Source organism: Urocampus carinirostris, unplaced genomic scaffold (genome assembly GCF_059441175.1).
Source record: "Urocampus carinirostris isolate Australia breed hairy pipefish unplaced genomic scaffold, RoL_Ucar_1.0 HiC_scaffold_48, whole genome shotgun sequence".
Lineage (NCBI taxonomy): Eukaryota > Metazoa > Chordata > Actinopteri > Syngnathiformes > Syngnathidae > Urocampus > Urocampus carinirostris.
The window spans coordinates 35,001-47,500 of NW_028283155.1; the positions used below are offsets into that span (position 1 = coordinate 35,001).

At 51.5% G+C, this 12,500-nt stretch overlaps 1 non-coding gene across 1 annotated transcript in view; it reads left to right on the forward strand.

The window, feature by feature from the left end:
- The first annotated feature begins 12,273 nt into the window (after nt 1–12,273).
- Nucleotides 12,274–12,500, forward strand: part of LOC148345383 (18S ribosomal RNA) — a 1,987-nt gene continuing 1,760 nt past the window's right edge. Inside the window, exon 1 of the ribosomal RNA XR_015848619.1 lies at nt 12,274–12,500. This exon is cut by the window's right edge and continues 1,760 nt beyond it. This is a non-coding gene — a ribosomal RNA (18S ribosomal RNA).

Genomic DNA, 12,500 nt, shown 5'->3' on the forward strand with positions numbered 1-12,500 from the left:
GCCCGGGATTCAGCCACTAGTGGCGGGCACGATTCCCCAAACACCGGTCCGATAATACGCGCGCATATCCCCAAACACCGGCCCGATAATACGCGCACAATTCCCCAAACACCGGCGCGGATTTCAGCCACTATTGGCGGGCACAAGTCCCCCAACACTAGCCCGGGATTCAGCCACTAGTGGCGGGCACGATTCCCCAAACACCGGCCCGATAATACGCGCGCATATCCCCAAACACCGGCCCGATAATACGCGCACAATTCCCCAAACACCGGCCCGATAATACGCGCGCAATTCCCCAAACACCGGCCCGATAATACGCGCGCAAATCGCCAAACACCGGCCCGATAATACGCGCACAATTCCCCAAACACCGGCCCGATAATACGCGCGCAATTCCCCAAACACCGGCCCGATAATACGCGCGCAATTCCCCAAACACCGGCCCGGATTTCAGCCACTATTGGAGGGCACAAGTCCCCCAACACTAGCCCAGTTCTCAGCCACTAGTGGCGGGCACAATTCCCCAAACACCGGCCCGATAATACGCGCGCATATCCCCAAACACCGGCCCGATAAAACGCGCACAATTCCCCAAACACCGGCGCGGATTTCAGCCACTATTGGCGGGCACAAGTCCCCCAACACTAGCCCGGGATTCAGCCACTAGTGGCGGGCACGATTCCCCAAACACCGGTCCGATAATACGCGCGCATATCCCCAAACACCGGCCCGATAATACGCGCACAATTCCCCAAACACCGGCCCGATAATACGCGCGCAATTCCCCAAACACCGGTCCGATAATACGCGCGCATATCCCCAAACACCGGCCCGATAATACGCGCACAATTCCCCAAACACCGGCCCGGATTTCAGCCACTAGTGGCGGGCACAAGTCCCCAAACACTAGCCAAGTTCTCAGCCACTATTGGCGGGCACAAGTCCCCCAACACTAGCCAAGTTCTCAGCCACTAGTGGCGGGCACAATTCCCCAAACACCGGTCCGATAATACGCGCGCATATCCCCAAACACCGGCCCGATAATACGCGCACAATTCCCCAAACACCGGCGCGGATTTCAGCCACTATTGGCGGGCACAAGTCCCCCAACACTAGCCCGGGATTCAGCCACTAGTGGCGGGCACGATTCCCCAAACACCGGTCCGATAATACGCGCGCATATCCCCAAACACCGGCCCGATAATACGCGCACAATTCCCCAAACACCGGCGCGGATTTCAGCCACTATTGGCGGGCACAAGTCCCCAAACACTAGCCAAGTTCTCAGCCACTAGTGGCGGGCACAATTCCCCAAACACCGGTCCGATAATACGCGCGCATATCCCCAAACACCGGCCCGATAATACGCGCACAATTCCCCAAACACCGGCGCGGATTTCAGCCACTATTGGCGGGCACAAGTCCCCCAACACTAGCCCGGGATTCAGCCACTAGTGGCGGGCACGATTCCCCAAACACCGGCCCGATAATACGCGCGCAATTCCCCAAACACCGGTCCGATAATACGCGCGCATATCCCCAAACACCGGCCCGATAATACGCGCACAATTCCCCAAACACCGGCGCGGATTTCAGCCACTATTGGCGGGCACAAGTCCCCCAACACTAGCCCGGGATTCAGCCACTAGTGGCGGGCACGATTCCCCAAACACCGGTCCGATAATACGCGCGCATATCCCCAAACACCGGCCCGATAATACGCGCACAATTCCCCAAACACCGGCCCGATAATACGCGCGCAATTCCCCAAACACCGGTCCGATAATACGCGCGCATATCCCCAAACACCGGCCCGATAATACGCGCACAATTCCCCAAACACCGGCCCGGATTTCAGCCACTAGTGGCGGGCACAAGTCCCCAAACACTAGCCAAGTTCTCAGCCACTAGTGGCGGGCACAATTCCCCAAACACCGGCCCGATAATACGCGCGCAAATCCCCAAACACCGGCCCGATAATACGCGCACAATTCCCCAAACACCGGCCCGATAATACGCGCGCAATTCCCCAAACACCGGCGCGGATTTCAGCCACTATTGGCGGGCACAAGTCCCCCAACACTAGCCCGGGATTCAGCCACTAGTGGCGGGCACGATTCCCCAAACACCGGCCCGATAATACGCGCGCATATCCCCAAACACCGGCCCGATAATACGCGCACAATTCCCCAAACACCGGCCCGATAATACGCGCGCAATTCCCCAAACACCGGCCCGATAATACGCGCGCAAATCCCCAAACACCGGCCCGATAATACGCGCACAATTCCCCAAACACCGGTCCGATAATACGCGCGCATATCCCCAAACACCGGCCCGATAATACGCGCACAATTCCCCAAACACCGGCGCGGATTTCAGCCACTATTGGCGGGCACAAGTCCCCCAACACTAGCCCGGGATTCAGCCACTAGTGGCGGGCACGATTCCCCAAACACCGGTCCGATAATACGCGCGCATATCCCCAAACACCGGCCCGATAATACGCGCACAATTCCCCAAACACCGGCGCGGATTTCAGCCACTATTGGCGGGCACAAGTCCCCCAACACTAGCCCGGGATTCAGCCACTAGTGGCGGGCACGATTCCCCAAACACCGGCCCGATAATACGCGCGCAATTCCCCAAACACCGGCCCGATAATACGCGCACATTTCCCCAAACACCGGCGCGGATTTCAGCCACTATTGGCGGGCACAAGTCCCCCAACACTAGCCCGGGATTCAGCCACTATTGGCGGGCACAAGTCCCCCAACACTAGCCCGGGATTCAGCCACTAGTGGCGGGCACGATTCCCCAAACACCGGCCCGGCGCTGAGTATATGGCCTCCGAAAGGCCCATACATTCAGACGGGTCCATGTATTTTCAACGACAGCAGCAGTACCGCCAAAATCCATGCAGCGGCGCTGGATTTATGGCCTCCGAAAGGCCCATTCATTCAGACGGGTCCATGTATTTTCAGCGACAGCCGCAGTACCGCCAAAATCCATGCAGAGGCGCTGAGTTTATGGCCTCCGAAAGGCCCATTCATTCAGACGGGTCCATGTATTTTCAGCGACAGCAGCAGTACCGCCAAAATCCATGCAGCGGCGCTGTATTTATGGCCTCCGAAAGGCCCATTCATTACCAACGGGGCTGCAGTAGCATCCCGCGGCCACGCAGGGGCAGATATTGTGAGGGAATTACATGGTAGTGGACGGAGCGCCCATGCATTTCCAATGGGAGTGCAGTACCTCAAAAATCCGCTCCAAGCCACCGAACTTGAGGGCCCGACGTTCCCTCAACACTAGCCCAGTGCAATCGACATTTCGTTCTGTGTACATTGTTACACAGAATGACAATACAAGGGAATTATTATTATTATTATTATTGTTATGTATTCAGCCACTAGTGGCGGGCACAATACCCCAAACACTGGCCCGGCGCTGGCTGAGTTTATGGCCTCTGAAAGGCCCATACATTCAGACGGGTCCATGTATTTTCAGTTTTCCGTAGCAGGTGTGATTGTTTGTTTAATTAGGTAGTTTGTGTTGGTGACGGTGTTCCTAACTGTGGTGGCTTGTTTGTAGAATGTGGGGCCCTGCGTTTGTGTTATGTTGATTTCTGGTAATTTACTTTTTACTAAGTAGTCTTTCAGGTTTTTGTTTCTTTTAAAGGCTGAGATGATTTTGTAATCTTGGATTATGCTTGTGTTCTGTAGTGTCTGATTTATATTTTGTCCATTCATTCAGACGGGTCCATGTATTTTCAGCGACAGCCGCAGTACCGCCAAAATCCATGCAGCGGCGCTGGATTTATGGCCTCCGAAAGGCCCATTCATTCAGACGGGTCCATGTATTTTCAGCGACAGCCGCAGTACCGCCAAAATCCATGCAGAGGCGCTGAGTTTATGGCCTCCGAAAGGCCCATTCATTCAGACGGGTCCATGTATTTTCAGCGACAGCAGCAGTACCGCCAAAATCCATGCAGCGGCGCTGTATTTATGGCCTCCGAAAGGCCCATTCATTACCAACGGGGCTGCAGTAGCATCCCGCGGCCACGCAGGGGCAGATATTGTGAGGGAATTACATGGTAGTGGACGGAGCGCCCATGCATTTCCAATGGGAGTGCAGTACCTCAAAAATCCGCTCCAAGCCACCGAACTTGAGGGCCCGACGTTCCCTCAACACTAGCCCAGTGCAATCGACATTTCGTTCTGTGTACATTGTTACACAGAATGACAATACAAGGGAATTATTATTATTATTATTATTGTTATGTATTCAGCCACTAGTGGCGGGCACAATACCCCAAACACTGGCCCGGCGCTGGCTGAGTTTATGGCCTCTGAAAGGCCCATACATTCAGACGGGTCCATGTATTTTCAGTTTTCCGTAGCAGGTGTGATTGTTTGTTTAATTAGGTAGTTTGTGTTGGTGACGGTGTTCCTAACTGTGGTGGCTTGTTTGTAGAATGTGGGGCCCTGCGTTTGTGTTATGTTGATTTCTGGTAATTTACTTTTTACTAAGTAGTCTTTCAGGTTTTTGTTTCTTTTAAAGGCTGAGATGATTTTGTAATCTTGGATTATGCTTGTGTTCTGTAGTGTCTGATTTATATTTTGTCCATTCATTCAGACGGGTCCATGTATTTTCAGCGACAGCCGCAGTACCGCCAAAATCCATGCAGCGGCGCTGGATTTATGGCCTCCGAAAGGCCCATTCATTCAGACGGGTCCATGTATTTTCAGCGACAGCCGCAGTACCGCCAAAATCCATGCAGAGGCGCTGAGTTTATGGCCTCCGAAAGGCCCATTCATTCAGACGGGTCCATGTATTTTCAGCGACAGCAGCAGTACCGCCAAAATCCATGCAGCGGCGCTGTATTTATGGCCTCCGAAAGGCCCATTCATTACCAACGGGGCTGCAGTAGCATCCCGCGGCCACGCAGGGGCAGATATTGTGAGGGAATTACATGGTAGTGGACGGAGCGCCCATGCATTTCCAATGGGAGTGCAGTACCTCAAAAATCCGCTCCAAGCCACCGAACTTGAGGGCCCGACGTTCCCTCAACACTAGCCCAGTGCAATCGACATTTCGTTCTGTGTACATTGTTACACAGAATGACAATACAAGGGAATTATTATTATTATTATTATTATTATGTATTCAGCCACTAGTGGCGGGCACAATACCCCAAACACTGGCCCGGCGCTGGCTGAGTTTATGGCCTCCGAAAGGCCCATACATTCAGACGGGTCCATGTATTTTCAGTTTTCCGTAGCAGGTGTGATTGTTTGTTTAATTAGGTAGTTTGTGTTGGTGACGGTGTTCCTAACTGTGGTGGCTTGTTTGTAGAATGTGGGGCCCTGCGTTTGTGTTATGTTGATTTCTGGTAATTTACTTTTTACTAAGTAGTCTTTCAGGTTTTTGTTTCTTTTAAAGGCTGAGATGATTTTGTAATCTTGGATTATGCTTGTGTTCTGTAGTGTCTGATTTATATTTTGTCCATTCATTCAGACGGGTCCATGTATTTTCAGCGACAGCCGCAGTACCGCCAAAATCCATGCAGCGGCGCTGAGTTTATGGCCTCCGAAAGGCCCATTCATTCAGACGGGTCCATGTATTTTCAGCGACAGCCGCAGTACCGCCAAAATCCATGCAGCGGCGCTGGGTTTATGGAATCCGAAAGGCCCATTCATTCAGACGGGTCCATGTATTTTCAACGACAGCCGCAGTACCGCCAAAATCCATGCAGCGGCGCTGTATTTATGGCCTCCGAAAGGCCCATTCATTCCCAACGGGGCAGCAGTAGCATCGCGCGGCCACGCGGGGGCAGATATTGTGAGGGAATTACATTGTAGTGGACGGAGCGCCCATGCATTTCCAATGGGAGTGCAGTACCTCAAAAATCCGCTCCAAGCCACCGAACTTGAGGGCCCGACGTTCCCTCAACACTAGCCCAGTGCAATCGACATTTCGTTCTGTGTACATTGTTACACAGAATGACAATACAAGGGAATTATTATTATTATTATTATTATTATGTATTCAGCCACTAGTGGCGGGCACAATACCCCAAACACTGGCCCGGCGCTGGCTGAGTTTATGGCCTCCGAAAGGCCCATACATTCAGACGGGTCCATGTATTTTCAGTTTTCCGTAGCAGGTGTGATTGTTTGTTTAATTAGGTAGTTTGTGTGGGTGACGGTGTTCCTAACTGTGGTGGCTTGTTTGTAGAATGTGGGGCCCTGCGTTTGTGTTATGTTGATTTCTGGTAATTTACTTTTTACTAAGTAGTCTTTCAGGTTTTTGTTTCTTTTAAAGGCTGAGATGATTTTGTAATCTTGGATTATGCTTGTGTTCTGTAGTGTCTGATTTATATTTTGTCCATTCATTCAGACGGGTCCATGTATTTTCAGCGACAGCTGCAGTACCGCCAAAATCCATGCAGCGGCGCTGGATTTATGGCCTCCGAAAGGCCCATTCATTCAGACGGGTCCATGTATTTTCAGCGACAGCCGCAGTACCGCCAAAATCCATGCAGAGGCGCTGAGTTTATGGCCTCCGAAAGGCCCATTCATTCAGACGGGTCCATGTATTTTCAGCGACAGCAGCAGTACCGCCAAAATCCATGCAGCGGCGCTGTATTTATGGCCTCCGAAAGGCCCATTCATTACCAACGGGGCTGCAGTAGCATCCCGCGGCCACGCAGGGGCAGATATTGTGAGGGAATTACATGGTAGTGGACGGAGCGCCCATGCATTTCCAATGGGAGTGCAGTACCTCAAAAATCCGCTCCAAGCCACCGAACTTGAGGGCCCGACGTTCCCTCAACACTAGCCCAGTGCAATCGACATTTCGTTCTGTGTACATTGTTACACAGAATGACAATACAAGGGAATTATTATTATTATTATTATTATTATGTATTCAGCCACTAGTGGCGGGCACAATACCCCAAACACTGGCCCGGCGCTGGCTGAGTTTATGGCCTCCGAAAGGCCCATACATTCAGACGGGTCCATGTATTTTCAGTTTTCCGTAGCAGGTGTGATTGTTTGTTTAATTAGGTAGTTTGTGTGGGTGACGGTGTTCCTAACTGTGGTGGCTTGTTTGTAGAATGTGGGGCCCTGCGTTTGTGTTATGTTGATTTCTGGTAATTTACTTTTTACTAAGTAGTCTTTCAGGTTTTTGTTTCTTTTAAAGGCTGAGATGATTTTGTAATCTTGGATTATGCTTGTGTTCTGTAGTGTCTGATTTATATTTTGTCCATTCATTCAGACGGGTCCATGTATTTTCAGCGACAGCCGCAGTACCGCCAAAATCCATGCAGCGGCGCTGAGTTTATGGCCTCCGAAAGGCCCATTCATTCAGACGGGTCCATGTATTTTCAGCGACAGCCGCAGTACCGCCAAAATCCATGCAGCGGCGCTGGGTTTATGGAATCCGAAAGGCCCATTCATTCAGACGGGTCCATGTATTTTCAACGACAGCCGCAGTACCGCCAAAATCCATGCAGCGGCGCTGTATTTATGGCCTCCGAAAGGCCCATTCATTCCCAACGGGGCAGCAGTAGCATCGCGCGGCCACGCGGGGGCAGATATTGTGAGGGAATTACATTGTAGTGGACGGAGCGCCCATGCATTTCCAATGGGAGTGCAGTACCTCAAAAATCCGCTCCAAGCCACCGAACTTGAGGGCCCGACGTTCCCTCAACACTAGCCCAGTGCAATCGACATTTCGTTCTGTGTACATTGTTACACAGAATGACAATACAAGGGAATTATTATTATTATTATTATTATTATGTATTCAGCCACTAGTGGCGGGCACAATACCCCAAACACTGGCCCGGCGCTGGCTGAGTTTATGGCCTCCGAAAGGCCCATACATTCAGACGGGTCCATGTATTTTCAGTTTTCCGTAGCAGGTGTGATTGTTTGTTTAATTAGGTAGTTTGTGTGGGTGACGGTGTTCCTAACTGTGGTGGCTTGTTTGTAGAATGTGGGGCCCTGCGTTTGTGTTATGTTGATTTCTGGTAATTTACTTTTTACTAAGTAGTCTTTCAGGTTTTTGTTTCTTTTAAAGGCTGAGATGATTTTGTAATCTTGGATTATGCTTGTGTTCTGTAGTGTCTGATTTATATTTTGTCCATTCATTCAGACGGGTCCATGTATTTTCAGCGACAGCCGCAGTACCGCCAAAATCCATGCAGCGGCGCTGGATTTATGGCCTCCGAAAGGCCCATTCATTCAGACGGGTCCATGTATTTTCAGCGACAGCCGCAGTACCGCCAAAATCCATGCAGAGGCGCTGAGTTTATGGCCTCCGAAAGGCCCATTCATTCAGACGGGTCCATGTATTTTCAGCGACAGCAGCAGTACCGCCAAAATCCATGCAGCGGCGCTGTATTTATGGCCTCCGAAAGGCCCATTCATTACCAACGGGGCTGCAGTAGCATCCCGCGGCCACGCAGGGGCAGATATTGTGAGGGAATTACATGGTAGTGGACGGAGCGCCCATGCATTTCCAATGGGAGTGCAGTACCTCAAAAATCCGCTCCAAGCCACCGAACTTGAGGGCCCGACGTTCCCTCAACACTAGCCCAGTGCAATCGACATTTCGTTCTGTGTACATTGTTACACAGAATGACAATACAAGGGAATTATTATTATTATTATTATTATTATGTATTCAGCCACTAGTGGCGGGCACAATACCCCAAACACTGGCCCGGCGCTGGCTGAGTTTATGGCCTCCGAAAGGCCCATACATTCAGACGGGTCCATGTATTTTCAGTTTTCCGTAGCAGGTGTGATTGTTTGTTTAATTAGGTAGTTTGTGTGGGTGACGGTGTTCCTAACTGTGGTGGCTTGTTTGTAGAATGTGGGGCCCTGCGTTTGTGTTATGTTGATTTCTGGTAATTTACTTTTTACTAAGTAGTCTTTCAGGTTTTTGTTTCTTTTAAAGGCTGAGATGATTTTGTAATCTTGGATTATGCTTGTGTTCTGTAGTGTCTGATTTATATTTTGTCCATTCATTCAGACGGGTCCATGTATTTTCAGCGACAGCCGCAGTACCGCCAAAATCCATGCAGCGGCGCTGAGTTTATGGCCTCCGAAAGGCCCATTCATTCAGACGGGTCCATGTATTTTCAGCGACAGCCGCAGTACCGCCAAAATCCATGCAGCGGCGCTGGGTTTATGGAATCCGAAAGGCCCATTCATTCAGACGGGTCCATGTATTTTCAACGACAGCCGCAGTACCGCCAAAATCCATGCAGCGGCGCTGGATTTATGGCCTCCGAAAGGCCCATTCATTCCCAACGGGGCAGCAGTAGCATCGCGCGGCCACGCGGGGGCAGATATTGTGAGGGAATTACATTGTAGTGGACGGAGCGCCCATGCATTTCCAATGGGAGTGCAGTACCTCAAAAATCCGCTCCAAGCCACCGAACTTGAGGGCCCGACGTTCCCTCAACACTAGCCCAGTGCAATCGACATTTCGTTCTGTGTACATTGTTACACAGAATGACAATACAAGGGAATTATTATTATTATTATTATTATTATGTATTCAGCCACTAGTGGCGGGCACAATACCCCAAACACTGGCCCGGCGCTGGCTGAGTTTATGGCCTCCGAAAGGCCCATACATTCAGACGGGTCCATGTATTTTCAGTTTTCCGTAGCAGGTGTGATTGTTTGTTTAATTAGGTAGTTTGTGTGGGTGACGGTGTTCCTAACTGTGGTGGCTTGTTTGTAGAATGTGGGGCCCTGCGTTTGTGTTATGTTGATTTCTGGTAATTTACTTTTTACTAAGTAGTCTTTCAGGTTTTTGTTTCTTTTAAAGGCTGAGATGATTTTGTAATCTTGGATTATGCTTGTGTTCTGTAGTGTCTGATTTATATTTTGTCCATTCATTCAGACGGGTCCATGTATTTTCAGCGACAGCCGCAGTACCGCCAAAATCCATGCAGCGGCGCTGGATTTATGGCCTCCGAAAGGCCCATTCATTCAGACGGGTCCATGTATTTTCAGCGACAGCCGCAGTACCGCCAAAATCCATGCAGAGGCGCTGAGTTTATGGCCTCCGAAAGGCCCATTCATTCAGACGGGTCCATGTATTTTCAGCGACAGCAGCAGTACCGCCAAAATCCATGCAGCGGCGCTGTATTTATGGCCTCCGAAAGGCCCATTCATTACCAACGGGGCTGCAGTAGCATCCCGCGGCCACGCAGGGGCAGATATTGTGAGGGAATTACATGGTAGTGGACGGAGCGCCCATGCATTTCCAATGGGAGTGCAGTACCTCAAAAATCCGCTCCAAGCCACCGAACTTGAGGGCCCGACGTTCCCTCAACACTAGCCCAGTGCAATCGACATTTCGTTCTGTGTACATTGTTACACAGAATGACAATACAAGGGAATTATTATTATTATTATTATTATTATGTATTCAGCCACTAGTGGCGGGCACAATACCCCAAACACTGGCCCGGCGCTGGCTGAGTTTATGGCCTCCGAAAGGCCCATACATTCAGACGGGTCCATGTATTTTCAGTTTTCCGTAGCAGGTGTGATTGTTTGTTTAATTAGGTAGTTTGTGTGGGTGACGGTGTTCCTAACTGTGGTGGCTTGTTTGTAGAATGTGGGGCCCTGCGTTTGTGTTATGTTGATTTCTGGTAATTTACTTTTTACTAAGTAGTCTTTCAGGTTTTTGTTTCTTTTAAAGGCTGAGATGATTTTGTAATCTTGGATTATGCTTGTGTTCTGTAGTGTCTGATTTATATTTTGTCCATTCATTCAGACGGGTCCATGTATTTTCAGCGACAGCCGCAGTACCGCCAAAATCCATGCAGCGGCGCTGAGTTTATGGCCTCCGAAAGGCCCATTCATTCAGACGGGTCCATGTATTTTCAGCGACAGCCGCAGTACCGCCAAAATCCATGCAGCGGCGCTGGGTTTATGGAATCCGAAAGGCCCATTCATTCAGACGGGTCCATGTATTTTCAACGACAGCCGCAGTACCGCCAAAATCCATGCAGCGGCGCTGTATTTATGGCCTCCGAAAGGCCCATTCATTCCCAACGGGGCAGCAGTAGCATCGCGCGGCCACGCGGGGGCAGATATTGTGAGGGAATTACATTGTAGTGGACGGAGCGCCCATGTATTCCTATGGCCAATGCATTTCCAATGGGAGTGCAGTACCTCAAAAATCCGCTAGAGGGCCCCGAACTTGAGGGCCCGGCGTTCCCTCAAGTGCCGATTTTATACCCCCTTCTCCAGCCGACAGCCAGAATTATATTAGGGACTCGCAATTTTGAGAGGTGAGCACCAGGGCTAATCAGCGGCCACCCGTGACCATTGAGTCCGACAGAGCAGAGGCTAGGGGCGGCCTCGCATCTCGCAATTACCGAGGGAAGATGCCGGTTCTCGAAAAATTTCTAAGTTTTTCAAATTTTAAAGTATTGAAGTATTTAGGGCGCTTCCCGCGGCCCTGGCTTTTGCATGTACCCCTCTAAGCTCCGGTTCTCGAAAAATGTCTAAGTTTTTCAAACTTTAAAGTATTGAAGCCGGACTTCCGCGGAGGCTGACAGGGGGCCTCCATCGAAGCACCCTTCACCCCCGGGTGAGCCGGCGTCGGCCCACGGGCCTGCCGGTTCCCCAACTGAGCGATTGGCACACGAGACCCGCCTCGGAGGGCCCACGTCGGCCGGCGCAAGCCGGTGTTCGGGCGTGCGGCTCCTCCGGCTTTGCGGGTCAAGCTCCAGCGCCGAGGATACTAGGCAAACGTTGGGCCCCCCCGAGCCGAGTGGATACCCGCCTCAGAAAGAGCTGGGGCGGTACGTACGGACGGCCTCACTAAGAGGGAACGGAAGCTACTAAAGCACACGTATAACTGTCCGATGTGCGAACGAAAGTGAGGCCGGACGAATCCGATACGAGTTACGAGTGAGGCGGGATCCACGGCTGGCACTCGCGGGGCCCTCTTGCGAAACCATGCCTCGGCGTGAACCTTTTGGCGGCAGAACCAAGACGAACCGAGGTCGAGCTTCCGTCTCGAGCCACACCCAGACGTCCGACCGTCGCGGAGCCCGACGCCACGCGTGCTAGGGCTCCGCGCGAAACATCGTTTCACGACACCCGCTCGTCAGCCCGTCCGAACGTATACGAGTGTCGCGCGGCCCCCCGGGCCCGGCTGTAGCCACAGCCTCGTCCCGGACCAGGGCCGCACCGCCACCAGCAGCGCCCCCCCGGCGGCAGACGCACTCTGGTTGATCCTGCCAGTAGCATATGCTTGTTTTCAAGATTAAGCCATGCATGTCTAAGTACGAATGGCCAGTACAGTGAAACTGCGAACGGCTCATTAAATCAGTTATGGTTCCTTTGATCGCTCCACCGTTACTTGGATAACTGTGGCAAATCCAGAGCTAATACATGCAAACGAGCGCCGACTCGCGGGCGGGGCTCCGGCCTCGCCCCGGGGACGCGTGC